The 25,298-nt window shown below is 34.1% G+C and overlaps 1 pseudogene; it reads right to left on the bottom strand.

Moving 5' to 3' along the window:
• Nucleotides 1-14,646: 14,646 nt before the first annotated feature.
• Nucleotides 14,647-16,250, bottom strand: LOC114080182 (TNF receptor-associated factor 4-like; annotated as a pseudogene).
• Between the last annotated feature and the right edge of the window lie 9,048 nt (nt 16,251-25,298).

Here is a 25,298-nt window from a genome sequence, read left to right as displayed (position 1 = left end):
CCACCATTATATACAAATATATGCACCAAACAACAAAAAAATAGAAAAAAGGACCCTATTGCAATAAGAGAGTCATTTTCTGGTTTGCTCAGTTTTATAGATGAGGAAACCAAAGACAAGAAGGGGGGAATTTGATTATTGGGCACCATAGGTACCTATTGACAGGTTCAAAATAAATTTGTAGAAACTGCATTTTGATAGAGATTAATAAAACATTATATGAGCCAGGCATGGTGGATCATGCTTGTAATCTAGCTGCTTGAGAGGTTTAGACAAGAGAATGTCAAGTTCAAAGCCAGTTTCAGCAAAAGTGAAGTGCTAAGCAACCCAATGAGACCCTCTCTCTAAACAAAATACAAAACAGGGATGGGGATGTGTCTCAGTGCTCGAGTGCTACTGAGTTCAATCTTCTGTACCAAAAAAAAAGGATTATCTGAGTCCTAGATTCCCTATGATGAAGCAGTATCTTCAATGTGGGCTTGGTCCTCATATTGTGAACCATGAGCTTATGGGACATGTGATTTTAGTACTCCTAGTTCTTTCTTCTATTAGCAGGAACATAAACATCTCTGAGTAATACTATTGTATGCAGTGATATGCAGTGATTAGCTGGCATATTACAAAGGCTAGTGTGGTGCTTAGTATCAATGCACTGATTACTATCACTTGTTCATTTCCAAAGTGGAGCAGAGTATAGTAATTAGGACATTTGTATTATTCATAGATTACCTGGGATCCAATTCTATCTCTGTCATTAGTAGCTGTAAAACCTTGAGTAAATTATTTTACCAGCCTTGACCTCAAATATTTTGTTCATAAAATGATGATCATAATTCTACCACTTAATAATGATAATTGGAGGGAAATGAGAAATTACTCACCAAAAACAATGTCTGGCATATAAATAGTCAATAAGGATTAGCTGCTATGATAAACATCACTACAAGCAATCCAAAAATATAAGGAAAAAAAGGCAGGAGTATATACAGACAACAAATAAAAAAAGGAAAATATGCTTAACTTTCTATGTCAAAGGATGTCAAGCTGCACGCTTCACACAATGTGGACAATAAAGACACTCCCTCTTCATGGGGAACCTAGGACTCAGATAATGCTTTTTTTTTGTAAAGGAGATTGAACTCAGGATCCCTCAATCACTGAGTCATATCCCCATCTGTGTTTTGGATTTTGTTTAGAGACAGGGTCTCACTGAGTTGCTCAGCACCTCATTTTTGCTGAGACTGGCTTTGAACTTGCCATCCTCTTGTCTCAGCCTTTTAAGCAGCTGGATTATTATAACTAGAAATTACTCACATCTTCAAGCATGGGTAAATGCAAAAATCTGACAATACTAAATGCTTTGTGTAAGTGAAGGTTCAAAAGGAACTCTCATTCATTGCTAGCAGGATAACAAAATTGTACAGCCACTTTGGAAGAGTTAGGCATTTTCTTACAAAGCTAAACACAGTCTTAACCACAATTGTCACAACCACATTTATAACATTTATCTAATGGAATTGAGATCTAATGCCTACATGAAAACCTGCATGCACATTTTTATAAGGTCTTAAATTGTGGATACAGCTAGATGGTACTGCCCTTGCCTACTGTGCATGAGTTCCTGAGTTCCATTCCATGATTACACAAAAATAAAAGTATTCATACTTTCTTTATTCATAGTTGCCCAGAACAGGAAGCAAACAAGTTATCCTTCAGTAAGCACTTACATATTTTTTAATTAAAAAGTGTCATTTCCATCAAATGATGCGTTGTTCAGAATACAAATCAATTGGCTAACAAATATGAGAGGAAATGGAGGCATATTTAATGCATACTGCTTAAAGAAGAGCTGGTTTTAAATGCCATAACTGTGTGACTTCAACTATGTAACACTGAAAAAAGCGAAAGAATAGACAATAAGTTATTAATGATTCCAGAGATTCAGGGGCAATAGAAGACAGTGAAGAGATGAAGAACAGAGAATTTTTACATTCTGACACTGATAATAATAAAGCATAATGGTAGACACTCAACAGTATATTTTATCACTTTCTTCAGAAATAAGAAACAAGTATTCCCATTAGTAATAAGGTCTTGGTTGCCATTTTATTATTTCTCTAATGATAATCAACCTAACATAAATATGCAAGATGTAAATAATAGGAAAATCTGTGTGTAGAGCAGGCATATGGGAACTCTTCTCTATATGCTAAATTGCCCTGTAAATATAACCATATTTGAGAAAAGCAATGCTTGTCTACTAAAACAAATAGAACACACTGGGGGTTCTCATACTTCACCTATGAGCTATGCCTGGATGGCCCTCACTCAGTGACATAGATGCCTTAATTTTAAAAATGAATGTCCCACCACAACTCTGTCTTTATTTTCCTGTGTTTACATATGAGGTTTTGGTAATCCTTTTGTGAGAAATAGAAAGTCCAGTGGTCCATTTTCAAAATAAAGTATTTCAGTTTTAATTGTCAACTCACTGAGAATATACAAATATCAGGAAAGAGGAAACAGAACAAAGGGTCACCAGCAGGGAACACCTGAGTGGAAGTGAGTGGAAATAGTCTTGCCTGACCAACATTGATCACCATTGAAGTCCTTCCCTCCACAACACAATAAGGGAGGGAGGACAACTAAGGGGACATTTTTTTAAAGAATCCAACAGAGAGAGTTAAAGTTAGGCAATGTTCAGGAAGACTGTACATCCCACACATTCATGAGGAACAAGATGAAAGACCTTGTGAACTAGAGAAGGAAATTCTGATTGTTTCCGCCTGTTTACCTAGACACTGGATCTTACAATATTATCAGGAAAAGCCTCATCTAATGCTATACTTTTTGTCTCTTATGAGTACTTGAGCTTGTTTGTCACACTCTCCTACCAAAAACATTGTCAAAATTTTCAATCTCTTTATACACAATGGTAAACAAAAGACCTTATAGGGGAAACCAGTATCTTACCTACTCAAAAAAATTGATTCAACCTTAACTCAAATATGAATGACAAGTTATCATCCTGTACAATAACCAGTACTTCCTTAAATACTGATAACATTTGCTCCAATGTCATTTTACTACATTCATACTGAAGAGAAAATTATTTGAAATGGCATTTTAGACAGTCCATATCAAAGTCAGGCACAGTGGTACATGTCTGTAATTTTGGTGTCTTGAGAGGCTGAGGGAGGAGAATCATGATATTAAAGCCAGCTTCAGCAACTTAGCAAATTAGTCAAAAATTCTGTCTATATTAAAACTGGCTGAGGATGTTACTCAGCGATTAATACTTCTGGGTTCAATTGCTGGAACCAAAAAAAAAAAAAAAAAAAAATTTCCATCATGTAGCTGGGGTTGTAGCTCAGTGGTAGAGTGTCATGTCTTATGAATTAACACTCAAGATAAAAACTCCAAGTAAACTGTACTGGATGAAATAACCACACACAGAGAGAGAAATTCATTTTTGGGGGGGTGTCCTGTGATGACTCCTCTGACCTAAGGTTGTCTGTGGAAATAAAGAAAGGAACATGTGATGAACACTTTTATTGGGAATAAGCCATTCAAATGAGGGAAGGGGTAGGATTACAAAGGAACAAGTGAGTGTAACTCACCCCTGTGGGTTATGATGACACACGTAGACCTGCCTTGCTATTTGAACTGGGAGAATTCCCAAGTCACCAAGAAATGTAGTGACTGGTCAGAGCCTTGTGCATCAGGGATGGAATGTGTGGTCACTCAGAGTGGCTTTCCACTTATTTCCCCTTTTTAAATATAAATTAAAAAGTCAACTGGGGAATTACATCTTTCAGTCACTGGATTTTTGATCCAAGATCATCATGACTTACTGTTGAAACATGAAATTAATTAGTAGCAAATATAATATTTCAAGAACATAATCAACTTGGAAGATCCAGGTTATTATTATTACTGTGTCAAACACACATCAAAAGATTTTTAATTTTTTCCCCAATTTTATTGCAAAGCATTGCATTTGGTCATAGTAAAATGGACATTTTTATTTAGCATGCCATTTAATACTTTCCACAAGCCATAGAGCAAAGAGCTCATTCACATTATTTACCTCAGTTACTTCTAGAGCATTTTAACTTAATTTTAATCCTTCCATCAGAACAATCTGACTATGAAGAATCTTGGAAGTAATTTGAGTCAGATATTAAGAAAATTAACTTTTTGTAAGTTTTAAAACATAACCACAAAAGCTGTAATGTAATGGCAAGAAATAGTACTTATACATAGTAACTTCAAGGATTATGAGATCAGATTCAGAGTTTGCCTAGGTCTTGTTTATTGGCATGCACCTCTTTCAAAGCCTGAACATTAATTTTAGCATATTACAGCTCTGAAATAGTAGCTGGCAATAACTAGTGGTAAAATCAGGTAAGTTGTATTCTTACAGGCTACAGGATATCCGTCATACTTTCTCTTAATTCTCACATTTAATGAATTCATTTGGTCTGTCAGTAACATAAATGTTCTGAAGGTAGAAGTCAAACAATAAAACACCCTTTTTGGTGCCATTTTGCTGAGGGTTAGGGTATTACCAATAAACCTCCAGCATCATGGCATCCCTGTATAGTCATCTTTTTCAATTCTGGGAGACCAGTCTAAAATATACCCAGTATTTCTAGACAACTTATGTCATACTGGCAAGACATTTGCAAAATCTATTCACTTAGGAATGGTGTCAATTTCTATTGTATAATGATTAGTACAAAAATACATTGGTGGATATTTTATGAAAATAATTGGCTTGTATAAGAAAGTTCTATTTAAATAATCTTTCTATTTTGACAATTTTTTCCAGATACTTAGTCTTAATTTATAAGAACCAGCATAATTGACTGTCTTAGATTTCTTATATGTTGTCTTTTTCTCAAAAAATCCTCCTAGACAATCTGTTGTTTATAGGATCAATATATACAAATAACTGGCCATTAGAGTCAGTACAATTAATCTAGTTATGTAGGAGGGCTTTCAAGTCTAATCTGTAATGCACATTAAAGGTGAACCTGAGAAATAAGTCCATAGAACTTGTTCATAATTTTTACTTTCCTGACGAAACCATGAAGCTACTGTCTATAAACTCTGCATTTGGGAGATTCAATTTTCTGTGTCAGATTTTTCAGTCATTTTCACAATTACTGGGTCAAACTCTACCTTTTAAAATCTGATTAATTTACTGATTCATGTTCAGTACAATAAGACTCTCAGTATCAAAATTAAGAAAATTTTTGTAATATTTGTAAGAAATAGTGTGTCCTATGGGGTTCTTTTCCCCCCCATTTCCTCACTTAATAAAATTGAGAAAAGGCCTGGTGTCAACTATAGTATCATTAGTTTAGGTTATACATAATAGTACACGTATTTAAATAATAAGAAAAGATTTACCATCTGTAGTTGGTCCTGGATTTTGACAAAAGTTATTTAAATGGACCATGACAAATAGATATTTAGGTTTTACTAAATGTATAATTTTATTTTGACTTTAATAGAATTATAAAAAGTAAATAATACAATAAGTTGTATATAAAAATGTGTTTTTTGAAATTAGCTCTAGATTAACTCAAATAATTATCTTAATTTGGAATGTTGTTTGTGACAGGGTTTTTAAATTAGAAGCAGTGGTCTTTATTAGGGGCATGAGAAATTATTTAAAAATCTATCGAAAATAAGAAGTACATATGTTAAATATATATATATATATATATATATATATATATATATATATAAAATATATAAGAGATGTATATTTACTATTTATATATAACTAATATATATTATTTATGTATTAATGCATATATAATATATAGTATTAAAATAAATTAATACAATTAATTAAAATGATTTAGAAAAATTAATAATCTTTTGTCTATCAATCCATGAAAAACTGTCATTATTATTATGAAACTTAGTAAGTAGGGGGTGTTAGTATCTCAGATATCAGTGGGTAAAAATAAGGCAATAGTATTGTTTTAGATAGTGATTTAATTAGAAAATTTTATGGCATTGAAATAGCAATTAACTTGAGGGATCCTTGTTAAAGCAATTTTGTTTATAAATAAACAGTTATATAAGTATGTTAAATAACTATACTTAATGTAGCAAAATTAGCTTCAATAATTATGTATAACTTGTGTCCTTACCAATTTTACAAACATCAAGTATTCAGTGTATTATATCATACTCTTAAGGTTGAGAAAATATTCACCATGTTAGATTTCTTATTGAATTAGGTATCTACTGTTGAGCTGATTTATTATTGGCTGTCTGTTTTATATTTAGGAGTAACTTTTTTTAGGCTTATTTTTTCAGTGAAAAACTTTGATAGGGTTTTGAATAAGGCCCTGTTTCAATGTTTAGAGGTCTCTAAAAGTTTTTTCTACCTTAGAAGAAGAGTAAAATTTTTAACTAGAAAGCCTATTTTTCTTGGCATAAGATTAGCATTTTAATTCTTTTGTCTGCAAGTTTGCCTTTCTTTTTCCTTGTTTAGGCTTCATTTAATTATGGTGCATTATTGAAAATAGACCAGAATTATATTAACCTGTGTAAATGTCTTAGAATGTCTAGGGCTAACTGGGTGGTAAACTCAAATTTTGAAAATGGGTGACTCCTTCTAAGTTAAAGGTGATGAATTGTCTCTTTAAGTCTCTCTATGAAAGCAGTAAAAATTTTTTAAAGGGTAAGTAAATTATTTTTTAAGCATTTTCCCTATTTAATACCAATATGTCCCAGGGAATTTACTGTTCTCCAGACTGTCAGACTTGTCCCTATTGTGTGTTACTGGGACATGGTTAAGATAAATCTTTTATAAAACTGTTTTTGAGATGACCATCTATTTTAAGGTTTAGATAAGTAATATATATTTGACATAAATTTTGAAAGATACAATATATGAGTTTGCATTTTTTGAAACTCTCTTTTAATTTCTTTTGGTCTATATTAAATTTGAGAGGTTTCCTTCAATTTTAGTTACCAGTAGGCAAATTTAAAAGGCCCTCTTTATTAATAGTAATTGATGCTAGTTATGAAGATGAGACATCTTTTATTAATCACTGTAAATTTTTTGTATATAGAATAGATGATTTATTTTGATATTATATGTAATTTGACAATTTTAAAGGAACCCTCAATCTCTTTTTGAAAGAAGGTTTCAAAATATCTTTATCTCTTAGAATATTATCCTTTGAATAGGTGCCTCTTGATTGTCTTCTAGAAAATATGATTCAGGTAACTTTTCAGTGTTGGAAGTAGTATATACATATTACCATATTTTTATGGATAATAGGTCCTGTCAGAGAACTTATATAATGCTAATGAATTTCCAACAAATTTTTTAATTTTTGTTGATTAAAACTAAAATGGGACTTTAATTTGCAAAGCATCAGTCCTAATAAAATGTTCTCCCATATCTTACAATATCCAACAAACAGAGGTAATACACAAGAATCAGCAGTGACTTTGAATTAATCAAATTAGTCTTCAAGGAGAATTGTCAAAATTGTAATCTAAGTCAGTCATTTACTATATTTAGGGTTTAATCAAAACATGATTTTTTATTAAAATTAACCCATCTCAAACAGTAAGAATCATTAGGCAATAAAGTCATTCCTTAAAGAAAATAAACTTAACATTTTAATAGGTCTTTATTATGTCAAAATATGTTAAAAATCTTAGCTTATATCAGCATAATAAAATCAGGGAAATAAACTGAAATATCCTTGAATTACTCATTTTATATTTTTATAATCTGCCCAGTTATCTGTTTCTCAATTGTTTTAAGTTTCTGCATAATCTGCAGAGATAATGATATAGATTTTTCTAATTAGGAAAATAATTTTATTATTAAAATTTAGAATATAAAGATCTTGTTTTAATCAAAGATGATTTATTTCTTCTCTGTGGAAGTATCTTCTTTTCCCTTTAGATTTCTTACTGGTTATATTATGGAGTAATTTTTGAAAATCTTAGAATATAAACAAATTATTGTACATTGATAAAGAGAAATAAAATACAGTTAAATTTTAATTAAAATAAAGCCCTTAGATATTTTTGTAGGAATAATTACATTTGTTTTTCAACTTATAAAGTTTGTTCAATGATTTGAAAATTAAAAGTCACTTGATTATCTCTTGAAAGTAAGTTTATAATAAAATACATTTATCTTAAATATTTCTAATTATAGATAGAGAACATTATATATATATATATATATATATATATATATATATATATATATATCCTGTTGAAGAAAAATGATTAGATGAATATATATTAACTGAATAATTAGACATGAATACAATTATTTTCTGGATTAGCAACTATTGGTTATCCAATACCTAGAAAAATACATACTGAGAATAAGTGCATAATTTATAATTGTATTAACTTTTTTTAACAACGTGTTTCTTAAGACATTTGAGTCCATTACAATTTTCTTTGGATTAGTAGTGCACTTTTTATATATTTGTGAGGTCACATAATAAGATCTTTGTGCATACATTTACTTATTTTTCTAATTATATAGTCAGTGATGAAAATACATTTTTTTTGCTCATCACAGGGCATGGCTGGCTTTATTTTTTGTGGTGAACAAATGCTTTCTTTTAACCTCCAAAATTGAAAGTAAAATACAAAGAAACATATGTTTGATGCCTCTCATCAATAAAAAATTATTTAGTAACAACCATATAGAGGAAAATGAAAGATCCTAAAGGAAGCTGTTGAGGGATAAAAAACAATCAAGTTGTTTAGTCTTGAGAGCAAGTCAGGCTTAGGGATGCAATGTAGAAACCTGTGGAAGTAAATTTTGCCTAAAAAATACATTTTGTTAGCATTTACAGGTGGGAATTAATAAAAATGTAGGCTCTATGTAGTTTCAGTAGCAGGTCTGTGTGAAACTGAAAATACAGGTTAGTGACCGGAGGCAAGATCAGATGTCCTGGTTGAATGACAGGGGAAAGACCAATGGGAAGCACCCCAAAATGGGAAAGGAGGAACCAGGAAGACTAATTGGCTAGTCAAGCTTCTTGCTGTTACCGTGGTGATGGAAACAGCTTGGAGCTTGTTGCTCATCTTCTGGGGAAAAGGCTTCAAGAGCAGGTTTCATTCCATTTGATTTGTTTGTATTTATCTGACTAGTGTGCAGTGGCTTGCTTTGTCTTAACCACCTGTTCTTGCAGTGTGTGTTGTCTTGTTCTTTGTATTTTTGCTTGCAGCACATGGGCACTTTAAAGTGAGTTTTAATGGCAGATGCCAGTGTTACTATCAGATCTTAGGGCAGTTTGCATTTGGTATCCAGGCCAGGTTGTTTAAAGGTTAAAAGCACTGCTGGTTGTGGGTCTAGTTACAGACCCCATAGGAAAAGCAGCTAAACTCTTTTGTCCACAGAGGCTGGGTTACAACCATTCTGATAGGAAAGGACAAGAATGTAGTAAAAAGGTTTAATATAAATTGTTAGAGAACCTTTATAAAACAGCAAAATAACTGAAAAATAAATTCCCTCTCAAGAAGTAGAAAATCTTTCTTATAAAGTCTCATCATAAATAATCATAATAATAATCATAATCTTAATCATAATTCTTTTTTTTCTCTTACACTTTCCAAGCATTGATTTCTAGCATATAAAACCCTAAAATCTTTACCTATTTTTTTAAATGTAAAGATTCACAAAAACAATCCAAAAAAAGTCCATAGAAGCTATTTTCTCATGGGAGAGGACTGAACTTAACAACATATTCTATTAATAATATTAATAATACTTTAAATTTTTTAAGGTCTCTAACATTGCAATTTTTTTATCTTTCTAAAGATAAAATATTCCTAGATATTTTTAAAAAGTTTAACATCACAGATTTTTCTTCTAATTTACTTACTTTCTACAATTGTGTACAAAATACTCTGAAACCTTAAGTGCACTTAACTTATGAAGAGATTCCAAACTCATTAAATTTCTAGAATGTACCCTGGAGACCCAGTATGGGCCACCAATTGTCAGGTCTAAGGACTAAACACTAAAGGTGACTCTAGGTGAACTGGGCTGCATGAAAAAACCACACAGAGACAGAGAAATACATTTTTCTTTGCATCCTGTGATGGCTTCTTTGAACTATGGGGGTCCATGGATAGAGAGAAAGGAGTATGTGCTTAATCCTTTTATTGGGAAGAAGCCATTCAAATGAGGGAATGGGTAGGGTTACAAAGGAATAGGTGAGTGTAGTTCAATGCCCTTAGTTATGACTACACCTGAACACCAGCCTTGCTATCAGAGCTGGGAGAATGTCCAAGTCAACAAGAAATGTATTCACTGGTCAGAGCCTTGTGCTTCAGTAATGGAAGGTGTGGTCATTAAGAGAATTTCTTCAGAGTAGAATGCTTGTTTCACATGTGTGGGGCACTGGGTTCAATCCTCAGCACCACATAAACAAATAAAAGGTAGTGCATCCATTTACAAATAAAAATATTTTAAAAATAATTTTCTTCTAGCTACCTAATAAGATTTGATGGGTATTCAGCAGATAATTTGTGTAAGTAACAGTGCTGGAACACATTAAATACAGTTTTGTCTGATGTTATAAACAGAGCTTTTGATGAAAAGAGTAATTGATATTTGGCATTGGGGCAGCCCCACATTTTTTTCTCCATTTTTTAAATAACATAACCCTTCCAGCTGTGGGAGATCAATTTTTGGTCTTTAGTAGTAACTGACACTATCAACCAGAATCATGGATCAGGGACTGTGAATCAATTCTGTCCCAATAGGTGGACACACCCATGGCTAGTTTTGAGCTTCCCCTATATTAGTTAGCCAAAGTTAACAGCAATGACATTTCCTTTTACAGAGACTAAAGTGAGAAGGAGAGAGTACTCTTGGACTGAAATCCAAGGTTCTCACATCACCCGCTCTTGGCTAAGCTACAATCTACAGAAGCTACAGAAATTACCTCCAAGAGAAGCCATAGCCTGTGTAGCTTTTGTGATAGAATTGAGTACAATAAAGAGAACAAATCTGAAAATTCAAGCTTTACTTGAATGAGAAAAGTGAAGAAATGGACTAAAATGGTAGAATAACTGAGGACCCACAGTTATTGAGGGAAGTTACAATCACCTCAGTGCAGAGAAACATGGCTCCCTCACAGGCAGGAGGCCTCTTTACCCTGTCTTCATGCCCGATTATCAAAATCCCATGGTCATGAATTCCTTCCTTTCTTCTTAATTTTCTTTCCTCTATCTGTTTTTTCTCCTACCTATTAACTCCTTTCGTTTCATTCTAGAAGTAGTTGTCCCAATCCAGTCTCCATGTTTTCTTCTCACAACCAAAGCATTTAGAATTTAAATCTCACTGTGAGGTATATAAATTGATAATGGGTGTCTTACTCTGAGCTGGTTTTTTTTTTTTTTTTTTTTTTTTTTTTTTTTTTTTTTTTTTTTTAGGAGACACATGTGATATCATCAATTGGTTTGTTATGATTAGTACCCACATTAAAAACCTGGGATCACTTACCTTGGAAAATGAAAACTGCAATCAAAATTTTTATTCAGATGGTGCTTGTTTATAACTGAGAATGAAAAAAAAAAAGTTTTCTCTTTTCCACTGGGTACTCCCTCTCTGTCTACAGTAAGACAGGTATTCTCAAACTAAGATTTCCAATCTACTGAGATGAGCTAAAGCTATTGGACCCATATAACCTCATCCTGAAAGCCTCAGCTCCAAATCTGGATAGAGGGGAAACAGAGAAGGCTCCTAGGTAGGTGCTAGAGGAAGACATTTTCAAGTCTATTACTACATCTTATCCAGGACACTGATATTTATTCCCAACATGCTACAAAATTTACTTGAATTAAAACTTATTCCAAAAAAAAAAAAACTTATTCCATGTTTTATAGAATTACCTTTGTTATTTCTATAATGTATAACATGAAAATATTATCTTTTATAATTAAATTATCTTACAGAATTGTTTCATCATGATGACTCACAAGTAATAGAAATTCAAATGGCCAGTATATCTAGACTTATATAATTATCTAGAACTTGAGATGTTCAGGGTTGAGGTTGTATCTCAGTGGCAGAGTGCTTGCCTAGCACCTGTGAGGCACTGGGTTTGATCCTCAGCACCACATAAAAATAAATAAATAAAATAAAAGCATTCTGTCCATCAAAAAGATGTTCAAAGTACTTATTCATAGTGAAATGGTGAATTCAATAACAAAACATATGAGAGCAGATTCAGAAAATATTCTTATTTTATAAACTGAATTGTACAGAAACTCTGGGTAGAAAAATAGTGTGGTCCATATGAAGTGTGTTGTGTATAGAAAAGAAAATGACATGCATGTAGGGCACCACTGAAGTTTCAATGCACTAGCAGCATGTTGGACCATCAGATCAAGATAAAATCCAGCATGTAGTATGTTTTAGCAAATCAAGTGCTTCTGTTGTTTTGTTATGAAGTGTTGATATGTGACCTCAGGCTTTATACATGCTGGGCTACACCCCCTTCTCCTGAAAAATATAGTTTTATTGGAATGCCAACATGCATTAAGTTATTATATTTTGCAGATTTTAGGCTATGACTGCATCAAACTTCTGGTCCACACAGCCTAAAATCTTCATGATGTGGTCCTCTGAAGAAATATTTTGGAAAATCCATTGATATAATTTTAATACAACCAAATATATTGACAGGTTTTTGGAACATGGATCCCTATGTGCAATCCCCAGCAGCATTCTAGTTAATTTGGGAGTCAAATATTTCAGCACTTATCCACTGGCAATAAAAATCAAAATATAATTATGAGTAAAATTGAGGTAACCAGATAGAGTGTGAGTGTGGCATGAAGCTTCTTTCTGCATCTTGGCAAGTTTTTAGAAATATTAGAATAAAATAAATTTAAGATGTGTTATCACACTCAGTGTTTTATTTTATTTTTATTAGTTCATTTAATCATTTCAACAAAATCTAGAATTGAGCAGAATTCATTCCCATGTAGCTAAGAAACTTGCCAAATGCAAGCCCAAGTGTATTGCCAGAAACGGAGATACATTTCCAAATATTTCTGGAGTTTTAAAAAAATCTTGGGCCTGGAATTGTAGCTCAGTAGAGCATATAGGTAGCATGAACAAGGATACCCAGCACCAGGGGAAAAAGAGAAATTCAGCTCTGTCCTAGACCAGCTGAAAGAGTACTGATAATTCACTAATGTTCCTTGCTGGTAAAGTATGGGTCACTTCAGGTGGCCACTGAGGCCTATATGAAGGATGGATAAAAAAGTTGAAGTGCCTTGTATCTCTCTCTTTTTTTTCTTTTAGTTGTAGACCTTTGTTTTCTTTATGTTGCCGACAATCAAACCCAGTGTCTCACACAAGCACTCTACACCCATTGTCTCACACAAGCGCTCTACTACTGAGCCACAACCCTAGCTTGCCTTGTACATCCTGAAGAGCCCTCTATTCAGTCCCCAGGTGTAGGCTTGCTTCAGTTAGGTTAACATTTGTTAAGCACTTAGAACATGTGTCAGGAACATGTATTCCCTCATTAATTTCAATAAGGCCCACTTAAGACAGGTCATTTTACTATGATGTAAAAGTTAATTTAACTTGACTGCTATAAGGAAAGAAATATTTTGCATAAAGTTCTTTGCAGTGTCTGTAACCAGAAAGTACTACATGAATGGCAGTTGTCAGCAGGAGCCAGGCTTAATGGTACAAATCAGGAGAAAGAGGATCACAGTTAAAGGCTACTCTCAGCAACTTTGAACCTTCTGAATAATAATAAAAAAAAAAAAAAAAAAAAAACAGGGTGTGCCCCTGGGTTCAATTCCCAGTACCAGAGGCCTGGGGCTGGGGCTTGCTTATGACATAGCATTGGATTTTTGGTGAGTAAAGGAGTGGGGATCTCAGCCTTATCTTGCACCTTTCCCATTTAACCACCAGGAGGCAGCGACAGGTCCTTTCCAAAGCCTGCTGTGGTTCCCCCTGGTGCCCACCAGAGGGCGACCCAGCAGGGCAGCTGATCTTGGGGTCATAGTGTCAGCACTTCTTCTCTCAGTGGTCCTTTGCATAGTTAGCCCCAACCTCCCAGGGCCTTAACTAACTTGGAGGAGACAGGCCGGAACCAAGTTAATAAATACAATTCAGGATTTATTAAAAATCAGGGCTCCCCTGTTGTGCCTTCCTGGTGCTAAGGAAATAAAAAACCAGAAGGCACAAAGCTGGAGAAAGAAAAATCAATCTCAAGACAGATTTTTTAACTACCCCTCCCTTTCCCAACCCCTTCCCCTATGGCTCTTGGGACATAGCACCTGAGCAGGTACCTCAGTCCAGGAAGAATGTGGCCGGCACCAAGGAATATCTGTCCAGCCCAGGAGGGCAGACAGGCCCTGGGATCACTTGTTTTCAGCCCTTGATAACCCAGAGACCTGCTCCTAGCAGGGGCCAGGCTGAGGCACCAATTGGAGGCACCTGAGGGTGGTGGTGGTAGGGGGAGAACAGCATAACAACCCAGGCAGCATAAGCAGCTGAAAGGGGGTCCAGCCCCCTCTCCAGTTCAACCAGTAGCCTGATAAGTCATGTCTCATCCATCCCCCCTTCTCCCCTTGAGCCTGCCTGTTCTGCATTCAGCTGAGGATCTTCCTGGGCAGTTCGACAGAGGTACGGATGAAAACTGCATCCCATTGCACATAGTTTCCCTTTCGGATATCCTGGTGGGAGATGAACTTGTGGTATCCAAAGCCCAGAGAACTCTCATCCAAGGAGCTTCACCATGTGCCTGGCTTTTGGAAATTTTTCCAGATTGAGTCAGAGTGGAAAGTCTCAATGACATGCTATGGCTTAGCAAGACCTGGGTTGCTCTGATCTAGCAGGGAGAACGTGACACGATGGGCAAAAGGCCTCTCAAGGAGATTGTCAAAGGTGCCTGGTAGCACATGAATGTACAGAGAGAGATGTGTGCCCTCACCACTGCCATTGCCAATGAGGAGTGCAGACACCTGTAGCTTGTAACCATACTTATGTGTATAGAAGGCTGGGCTGAAGCACTCGAGGTTGGGCTTGGCCTCTTGTAGCCTCTGCCCATAGCTGCCAATCTTCCAGATGAGCACGCCATGACTGCCTACTAATAGTTCCTCCAGCTCTCGTCACAGCTCCTGCAGCTCCTGCCACTGCCAGCTCACCAGGGCACACATCATAGCCAGAGGTGGCTTCACACTCCCCTCTATGTGCAGCGTCATTGCCAGCTTAGGGCACTGTTGGAAAAGCCCCAGGCAATGAGGGAATGGAGGACAGTTACCAAAAGGGAAGACTCAGGGGTAGCAGGTGCCCAACTCTGCATGAGGAAGACAGGGTGCTAGGAAGAACCTGCAGCTGAACAGGAAGGGGAAGGACCTCAAATAACTAAACTGCCAGGAAACCTAGTCTTCATCTAGGACTTCGTGGGCTAAAGAGTGGTTGACAGGAAGAAGGGGCATCTCACCCTGTGCCTGCAACCGGAGTCTTTGATCTGGCATAGCACCAAGGCAGTCCTACCGCTGTCCGTCAGATGATTTGGCAGATCCTCCTGAGCCACAGTGCCCATGCCACACTGGTTAGGGCAGGGCACAGGCAGCCTTGGGCACTGGTACTGGTGACTCTGTACCTATTGACTTCCTTTGTGGAATAGGTGCAGTTGGGGCACTCAGAAGTGGCATGTTGGGCCAGTAGTCCCCGCATCATTCAGGCACCACGCTTGTTCTAACAGTACACACTCTCTTGGGGGCACATACCCTCATGGCTCTCAAAGGCTTCCCCACTGAAATCACAGCCACAGAACTCGCACTTGAGGCGTCGCTTGGGACAGTCGTGTGTCAAGAGTGCAGGCAGATCACAGCGATTCAGCTTGGCAGGACAGCGATTGGTGCAGGGAACTACATTGAAGCTGCAGGTATTCAGGTGTCTATGTAAATGACGAAGTGGCCCACTCCAGCAGCAGCCATCCTCACTGTGGATGCAGCGGATGGGCAGGCCTAGCATCTGGACCTCCAGCTCTGGGTCTGGGTAGATCTTGGCATAGTCCAGTGGAGGTTGGTCCTCAGGGAATTTGAAGACTCCTTCACTGAGGAACTCCTGCATGTAGGTGTCGCAGAAGCGGTGGCCTTAGGTAGACTTCCTTTGTGCAATAGGTGCACATAGGGCACAGCAGCCCCCACTTGGGCTTCTCCAGGAACTTGTAGTGGAAGCCAGGCATGGCGGGAGAGTGGTGGGCCAGGCAAGTGGGGCTGGGCACGTGGTGGCCCCTGGAGGCATGAACTGGCAGGCCCGCCCAAAGCCACTAAGTGTTTTAAATATGCTTTATATTTGAAATAGTAATACTCTATAAATCTTTCTTCATTTAAAAAATGATTGCATACTATATTATTTTACAGATATAAAAACAGAATTCTTAAAGAGTATTTGGACTATTTCTAATTCATAAGAAAATTCTATAATGAATATTCTTATACATATGTAATATATCAGTATAAATCTTTTTGTATATGAATATATACATGCAAAAACAGGATATATACAAAAGAGTCTTCTTGCATGTTTTCTGTATGAAATATGCACATTTGGGGCTGGGGTTGTGGCTCAGTGGCAGAGCACTTGCCTAGCATGTGTGAGGCACTGGTTTTGATTCCCCAGATATTTGTTTATTCTTAAGTGGAGGATAACTCTAGATCCTAGAAGTTGTCCACCATACATCAGTACCATACATCAATAAAGAGCCATTAGCAACTAAAAAAGTATTAAGAAGAAAAAATATACACATTTTTATGATATATATATATATATATATATATATATATATATATATATATATATGATTCTCCTTAACATGAAAACCCCAAATGCAATAATGACAACAATCACAAATACTGGTCAGACATTTCTCCTCTAACAGAGAACAGAGCTTCTAGGATAAATGGCTAATTACAGGTCTGGAACAAGAAAATAAATGATGTGCTTGAAACATCTTGTTTTGTGAGAAAGTGAAAAGTACTCCAGGATGAATGGGAACACATCAAATAGATGTGTAATCAGCTTTAAATGGCAGCTGCTGTTTATATCTGGGGCATGTGAGTACCAAAATGATAAGCTTCATCTTCTTGCCCACTTATGATTTGTTTGCTATATTTGTTTTAGTAGAATCAATTAAAAAATCATCATTTGGCCACCACATAGTAATAATTTGACACAAGGAGGAATCATCTATAAAATATTAATTCTACTGGGTGAAAATTTAAGGACCAACCAGATATTTATAAAGTCACAAAATATCACCATCCAAAATATTTATGAACTAGGTTTATCATGGACCAACCTGACAGATACTTCTTCACCAAATAATTAGCCAACACTAAAGAGTGATGGAACAAAGTGACACTACATACCTCCACAGTTTCTTGTGCCTGTGTTATTGAGGCCCCAGATATTTGCTTACTCTTAAGTGGAGGATAACTCTAGATCCTAGAAATTTTCCACCATTACTAGAGGCTGACCATAGTGTGTGACCATGTCTGTCAGTGCTACCAGAATATGTTCTAGTGAAAGAACTAGGCATTGTATGCATGATAGTCTTCCTCTAATGGCATAATCTGAATCCACTCATTATATGATTCTAAACTGAAGGAAAATTTACAAAACTACTACTGATATACACCATTCAAAATCATAGATATCATAAATAGCCCAGAAAAACTCAGTAATTGTCCCAGATTAAAAGAGACAGAAAAAACAAAAACAAAAAATAAACGAGACCACTGGACACAGTGAATAATTGATATTAAAAATTTCCCAAAATTGGATTTATTTTGGCTCAAAGACAATTGTTGAGATAACTGGCAAATTTTGAATAAGGTTTGTAGAGTAGATATTCATAATTTAATTTTCTTAGTATGTACCATTTTTTTGAAATAGAGAAAAAATGATAAAACAAGTTAATAAAATAGTAACATTTGAGAAATATTTCCTAGGGATTCTTTGCACTACTGTTATAAATCTTCTATAAATCTGAAACTGTCAAAAGAGAATATTTCTGAAAGAAAAATATTTCTTTAAAATATTAACAAGTAACAACATACTCAATAAAATAAAGTGTGGATCTGTATAGGTATAATTTAAAAACATGGTGGTGGATGATTACAAAGATATTTATAGTCTCAAATTCTCTCCCTACAAAAAAAAATTATTACAAAGTAAAATACTGCAAATACCAACTTAGTAACCAATATTAACATCAGCAGTAATGAGGATATTATAAGTCACATGATGTGACTCAAAGAGAAAATCAGAGAATTGATTCTGTGATACTCTTGCCAAAAAAACATGTAATCTAGTTCCAATCATAAAGAAACCAGAAAATCCATCTTAAGCAGGTTCTACATGCTTTCTCCCTGAAAAGATTCAAAAGTAAAGAAGAGACTAAGGATTATTTAAATCTGAAGGCATCTGTAAAATACAACAATTAATTTCATTTAATGGCTCTGAATGAAATATTTTGCTATAAAGGACAATATCGGGCTACTAGCAATAAATGAAAATAATTTGAGGATTAAGTGGTTGAAGGCATTATGACAGAATGTATTATTATTGATTTGAGAAAAATCAATTGCTTAATGTTTTTTTTTTTTTTTTTTTGGCCTTTTCTCTTCATACAATCTTGAAATATATTAGTAAAATTGCAGGTTCTAATATAAAGTACTTTTGTCCACTGAATAATTTTAAAGTGAATTCCTGACATATGACATCATCCATGATATATTTAGTTTTTACTATAATCAGAACATGCTAGATAATTACAATACAGCCTTTATTATAAAGCTGATATGATTAACAAGTATTCTGTTACTTGGTAATATTTGAAAAAAATTATTCATAATGAATGAAGGTTGTATTATAGTTATGTAGCATGTTCTGACCTGTAGAAAATACTAAAAATATAATAAATGAGAGCATATGTCAGCAATTCACTTTACAATTATTCAGTGGACAAAAGTACTTTATATTAGAACCTGAAACTTCAGTATTATTTTCCAAGATTATATAAACAAAGAGAAAAGGAAAAAAAAAACTATTAAGCAAATAATGATTTTATTAGAAACAAGTCTTAAGTCAATGCTTCAAATTAAAATTATAAAAATTGAAAGACTCTATGTTTGATGGAAGTATAATAATTCTAATACATTAACCCATTAGTGAATATAGTAACTAGAATACGAAACTAATGTTACCTGAATCTCTGGATCCATATTCAGGGATACATTTTTTAAAATACAAATAATCTATCATTAATGGGATATTTAGATTTAGCAAATTAGTGTTGACCATTTGCTTGTTGAATGAAGTTTAAATATTAGCACATAGACAGTTTGAAAACATCTCATTAAAAAAATGGTTTGCACATGCACTTCAAATTTTCTTACAAATGTATATAAAGCTTCATATTTTGAAAATTTCATCATATTTATGATACACACATCCATTTCAATAAAGTTTTTACATCATACATTTCATAAAATAATACAAATATTATATCAACAGTCTGAAAAACACATTAGTTTCATATGCTTTTTCTTAATATATCTGTATATCCTTATGATTTTTTCAAAAGTCAATCTTGTCTTGGCTTATTAGTAATTGTTCAGGCAGAAGCTCCCATTATCAAGATTTAAATTGTGTAGCAAGTGGAGAGAAAAGGAATTATATTTTGTCTTAAAGATATTATAAGCATGAATTAGTAAAAAAGTTGAGAACTTTTCATTGCTCATAAGAATGCAAAATATATATGTATTTCCACAATACAAAATTACTATGAAATGCAATATGTCCATATTTTCATACACAGTTATCATTATGACTGAGTATCAGAACTTCGGATTTTCCACCACTTATGCATAAATTAGACAACCATATGCCAGGGTATTCTGGCAAGCACTATGATGACAACATGGAGATGATAATGGACACCCCTCAACAGTCATATATCATAGCTTTAAAAGCAGGCAAGCAGGCAATTTCCATACAGATTCATTGGCATTGTGATAGGGATAAAAAAAAAGGATACTGCTATAAAAATTAGAAGGGACTTCTGTCCCAAATTTGTTTCAGTGTTTGAGGCCCTTTAGTGCAACTGATATGTGAGTTAACACCTGAAAAAACTAAAAGGAGAATTTGTGACAGAGAGAAAAGAGGTGCATGAAGACAATGAGATAAGAAAGAACACTTGGGGAATCACCAGTGGTGCAATGTCACTAGAATCTAGAGCAAAGTGAAAGTAAAGCAAGTGAGGAGAGATAAAGGTTAATAGCCTGACAAGAATCCATTTGATTTTAATTTATTCCTAAAAAAAACTATAGTTTTCTGGAGGGCAAAATGTAAACTATTGACAGAGTCATGACAGGGTATTTAAATGCTTGACTGTTACAGTCAGTCTAGGCTTTTGGCCATAAACCACAGGAAATGGGTGATGCTGTTTTTTTTTTTTTTTTTCCACAGAAGAATTTCAGTGTACAGGTTGAGAGTTTCATAGTGGGGCAGAAGCAAAAAAAGAGGCAGTTTCAAACTTAAGATCTTTTATACATTGATTTTCAGACTTGGAAAAAAATGCATATCTTTTTAATTGTAATTGATTTCTTCTCAGAAGTTATGACCAAAATTTTTGAAGCATTTGGTTCATTATAGGTGTGCACTTCATCAGAAATGTGTGAAAATATTTTCAACTCTTGTATAAGTGTCACCATGTAGAGTGTTCTTTGTATAAAATTGGTTCTCTTATTAATTCCCCAAAAAGGGTCAGAAATAGATTACTGAACATAATAAGTATATTGTAGTGATAACAATAATGTGACACCCAATTCCTTTACATATAAATTAGATGTGAAAACAAATTATTTTTATTCACAGAATTCCCATTCATGTTTTTCGTTTTCTTTTCTTTTTTTTAAGTGAAATTATTTTAAACAAAATGCTTACTGGTGCATTTAATTATACATAATAGTGGAATTAATTATTAAATATTCACAGATTCACTTGAAAATAATTTGATCACTCTTCATCTCTAGTACCTTTTTTCTTTCCTCCTCTCCCTTTACCTTTGAAGGCATTCTACAGTGATTAAGAAGACATATTTTTGCATCTTGATAGAAGAGTGTTTTTTAAACTTTCTTATTAAGACTAGCATGATATGGCCAATTAATGTTCTACAAGAAAATCTAGGAACTATTAAATTAAGTTTTAAGTAAACTAGCTTTTAATAAGTAAAAAAGTAAACATCACTTTCTCCCAGAAATTATGGGAAAATAGTTGCTCTCCCTTTGCATTGTGTCTTCATTTACACAGTATTTATCACTGTTTTGTAAAGGGTCAACTATCTCAGTTTTCTGGTAAGGACTAATAAGAACAACTTACACTTTGTAGCCTGCATAACAACTGACTTTTATTCCCTTTTTGTAGATAGTCATCCAATTTCATGACTCTCAAGCACTTCAAATCTGATTCTCCCATTTTTCCCAAAAGATATTTAAGTAAGCCAAGAAACTGATATATAACACACACACACACACACACACACACACACACACACACACACATATATATATATATATATATATATATATATATAAAATAATATATATATATATATTTATTTCTGTATTAAAACCTATGTCTTTCTGTCAAAACTATTTGACTGCAGCATTGTTTTATAAAGTTTAGATTTGTTCTCCTGTGATTTTTTTAGGTCAAAATTCCAAATAACTGAATAAGGTTGAGGCCATATTTAAAATAGGTGTGCATGGCTTCACTGTGTTTTAAGAAGATCATCAAAACGCTATGGAACCAGGTTGTGTTAGTGCACACCTGTAATCCCAGTGGCCGAAGAGGCTGATACAGGAGGACCTTGAGTTCAAGCCAGCCTTAGCAACTTTGAGGCTGTAAGTAACTCAGTGAGACCCTGTATCCCTGTATCTAAATAAATACAAAATAGTTCTGGGAATGTAGCTTAGAGGTCGAGTGCTCCTTAATTCAATCCTTGTTACCCAAACAAACAAAAAAACAACAACAGAGACACCATGGAAACTCTAAACCAAGATGCCATAAAATGAGCATTCTAACAATAACACACAATGAAAGCAACAGGCTATATTTTATTTTATTTTATTTTTTCATTTTCAAACAGATAGTCCATTGTTGTAATATTTGTCCTGATTAAAAAATGATTAAATATTATAGACTTATCTTGAAATGGGTTCAACATAATCAAACATTGTTTTTCTTGTCAGCTCTTAAAAAAATATAGCCCATCATTGTTGATATAAGATTTGACATCCCCAAATGAATGAAGAAAATCATATTGATATACTGAAGGGATTCTGTTACAAAATGCAACCCTAACCCTAACCCTAACCCTTACCCCAAACCAACCCAGGGATTTGGGGAAAGCACTCAATGTGGAATAGTGGTACGAATCTGATCAAATTTTTCTCTGTATGCATATGAACCTATAACACTGAATTTCATCTTTATGTATACCCATAATCCACTAAAAAATATAAATAAATATAAGATCAGAAGAAGAAAGAGATAGATAAAGAAGAAGAAAGAGAACACAGAGAAAAAGCAGGGGAGATAAAGTGGAAGTACTGGTCACTGAATTAGAGCCGATTATATTTCATGTTTTTTTTTTTTAATTACATCAATATTAATTTCAACATTATATATATCTAAATGCACTATTAAATTTTTTTCATCAAATAAAAGAGTAATTTAAACATTGCCATAAGAGTCAGTGGAGGGATTGTGGTGCAGTGGTAAAGTATTGCCTACAACTGTGAGGCACTGAATTCAATCCTAGCACCACATAAAATAAATGAAGAAAATAAATGTATTGTGTTTATCTACAACTAAATAAAATATTTTTTAAAAGAATAGGTGGAAATTCTATTTGAACACTAACTGAGACTACAGTAAGATTACACACAGTGAAAAGAATCAGAGCAGAGGTAGTGCATGCAATTTTAAGTTTGTACTTGCTCAAAAGAAGTGTACATATTTCTAGGAAAGCTTGAAACTTTTAATTAAAGCAATGTAGGCAGAAGAGAGACAGCAGTCAGAGATGTATGATATTGCAGGTAACAATGCTGCTTTCTTGAAAGACTCCCCTTGGAAGATTCTTGAGGATGCCATTAGAAATACTGGTATTTTAAAGGTAAATAGAGCAGATGATCTATACCTTATTTTATTTGACTACAAAGTCATTTTACTATGTTGAAGTATATTAAATCATCATGGTTTCCTTTAACATATGCAACTAGAAAATTTTAGTAAAGCTAGAAATATTCATATTTAGTGAACCAGTTAAAGGGCTTAAAGATGTTGTAAAGATTTACTACTGCCATATGTACATCCTACCCATCACCTAGATAAATTAAGCATTTGGCACTGAGCCAATTCAGAGCAACAACCACTGGTGCAGAACAAGATAGTTGGGTTGGTGATTAAGATAGATTAAAGCAGCTGCCAAGAAAGTTGGCTCATGAATTTGTTACCAGGGCTTTAAGAGACTCCTGGCCATTTATTCAGTAATTTACACCCCCCAAACTGAACATGAGAATATTTTTAACCACTTTGCAAGTTATACTTGCCTTCATCCTGTGATCATCTCTCCCTTTATCACCAGTATGACAATGTAGAGAGGAAAAACCTATATAGAATATTTTGTCTCTAGGTATCATCTAAGGATAATATCAAAGGTCAAAATAAATAGCAGTTAATTTATCAGGTGTCATAATTTGCACAGAGTGTAGTTATAGCCACACTGGAAACTTAGGGTTTATGTTATAATCTTTTAAAAATCATTAAACTTGTTCATGTTTCCATGTAATGAAATACTTAGAATAATTTTGGTCAAAATATAACCATCTGAATCAGAAAACTTCAAAAATACCTAATTGAAAGTCTAATAGACCAGATTTCACACAGGATAAAACTAAGGAAAGAAAGTTGATAGTTTGCTTAAAGATGTAAAATGCAAAGTGGGGTGAAAGATAAACTTCCTAGACAAATATTTCAAAAATGCACTCATTTCCTAACATTGCTTCAACAAATTATATGGTCTAGATAGCTTTTGTATGATACTGGTCTTAGGAACTTATCTCAAAGTTATTCACTATAGACAAATTAATGAGATTAGGATGCTTTCTTTTATTCTAGGTTTTTGAGATACTTATAGAATTTGGATTCTTCTATATAAAAGTGAGTATATTCTTTTAGTTGTATTTCTTAGAATTTTCAGTTCAGATTCCAGATTGCTAATTCTGAGTTCCATCTGACTTCTTATTGAAGCAAAATTAGTCTTTCTTAACTGATCTGAAATTTCTGTAGCTACTGCTTGTGTCTAAAGAAAATAAAAAGAGTACATTTTAGAAACAATTAAAATCCAAATAATTATTATGCATTTATTTCATTTAGTTCTGAGTCCAAAATTCAGACAGCAATTTTAAATGTGAAGAAAAAAAAGATGCTAGACTTTAAACTTCTGTCATCAGTATCAATTACATTAAATCTGAACTAATAGTAATTGAATTCTTTCTCTACTCCTTTCCCTCCGCATCCCCTGCCCTCCTCCTCCTCCTCCTCCCCATCCTCTCTCCCTTGCTTTTCTCATCCTCCTCCATTCTATTGTGAATGGAACCCAGGGCCTGGCCCAGGCTAGGCTAGGTATCTACCATTGAAATGTGCTCTCAATCATGAATCATTCTCATGCTAGTACTCAGATGATCAGACAATTTAATAATAGAATTAATTAAAAATATAACAGTTGAAAAATTTAACCTAACAATTCAAAAGTATGTTATATTTCTATATCTTTTCTCCTCATAATCTTATTTATGCCCACTATTATCCAATATCACATGATTATTTTAAGAAAATCATTACTCAGTTAAAATTAGCTATAAGAATAATGTAACCTGAGATATTTGAAGGGGGCATCAAATGTATTCTTCCTCTGAGAAATCTACAAAACATCTTTCCTCAAGAGGTATAGAATGTACATATAATGTATATAGACAAAATACAATTTACAGTGAAATTAATTAAAGCACATTACAGATAAATAAGATAGCCTGTAAAACCGGAAGTACTCATTTTGGCTTCTCCTCTAAATTCCATCTTGCTTGTTTTTAAAATCACATATGCATGGTACTCTGACATCATTCTACTATTCTGCTCCCTGTGTGCCTTGGGAAGTTTCCTA

The sequence above is a fragment of the Marmota flaviventris genome, chromosome 11 (assembly GCF_047511675.1).
Source record: "Marmota flaviventris isolate mMarFla1 chromosome 11, mMarFla1.hap1, whole genome shotgun sequence".
Classification (NCBI taxonomy): Eukaryota; Metazoa; Chordata; class Mammalia; order Rodentia; family Sciuridae; genus Marmota; species Marmota flaviventris.
The sequence above is the reverse complement of the archived record's forward strand: the minus strand, read 5'-3'. Positions and strand labels throughout refer to the sequence as shown.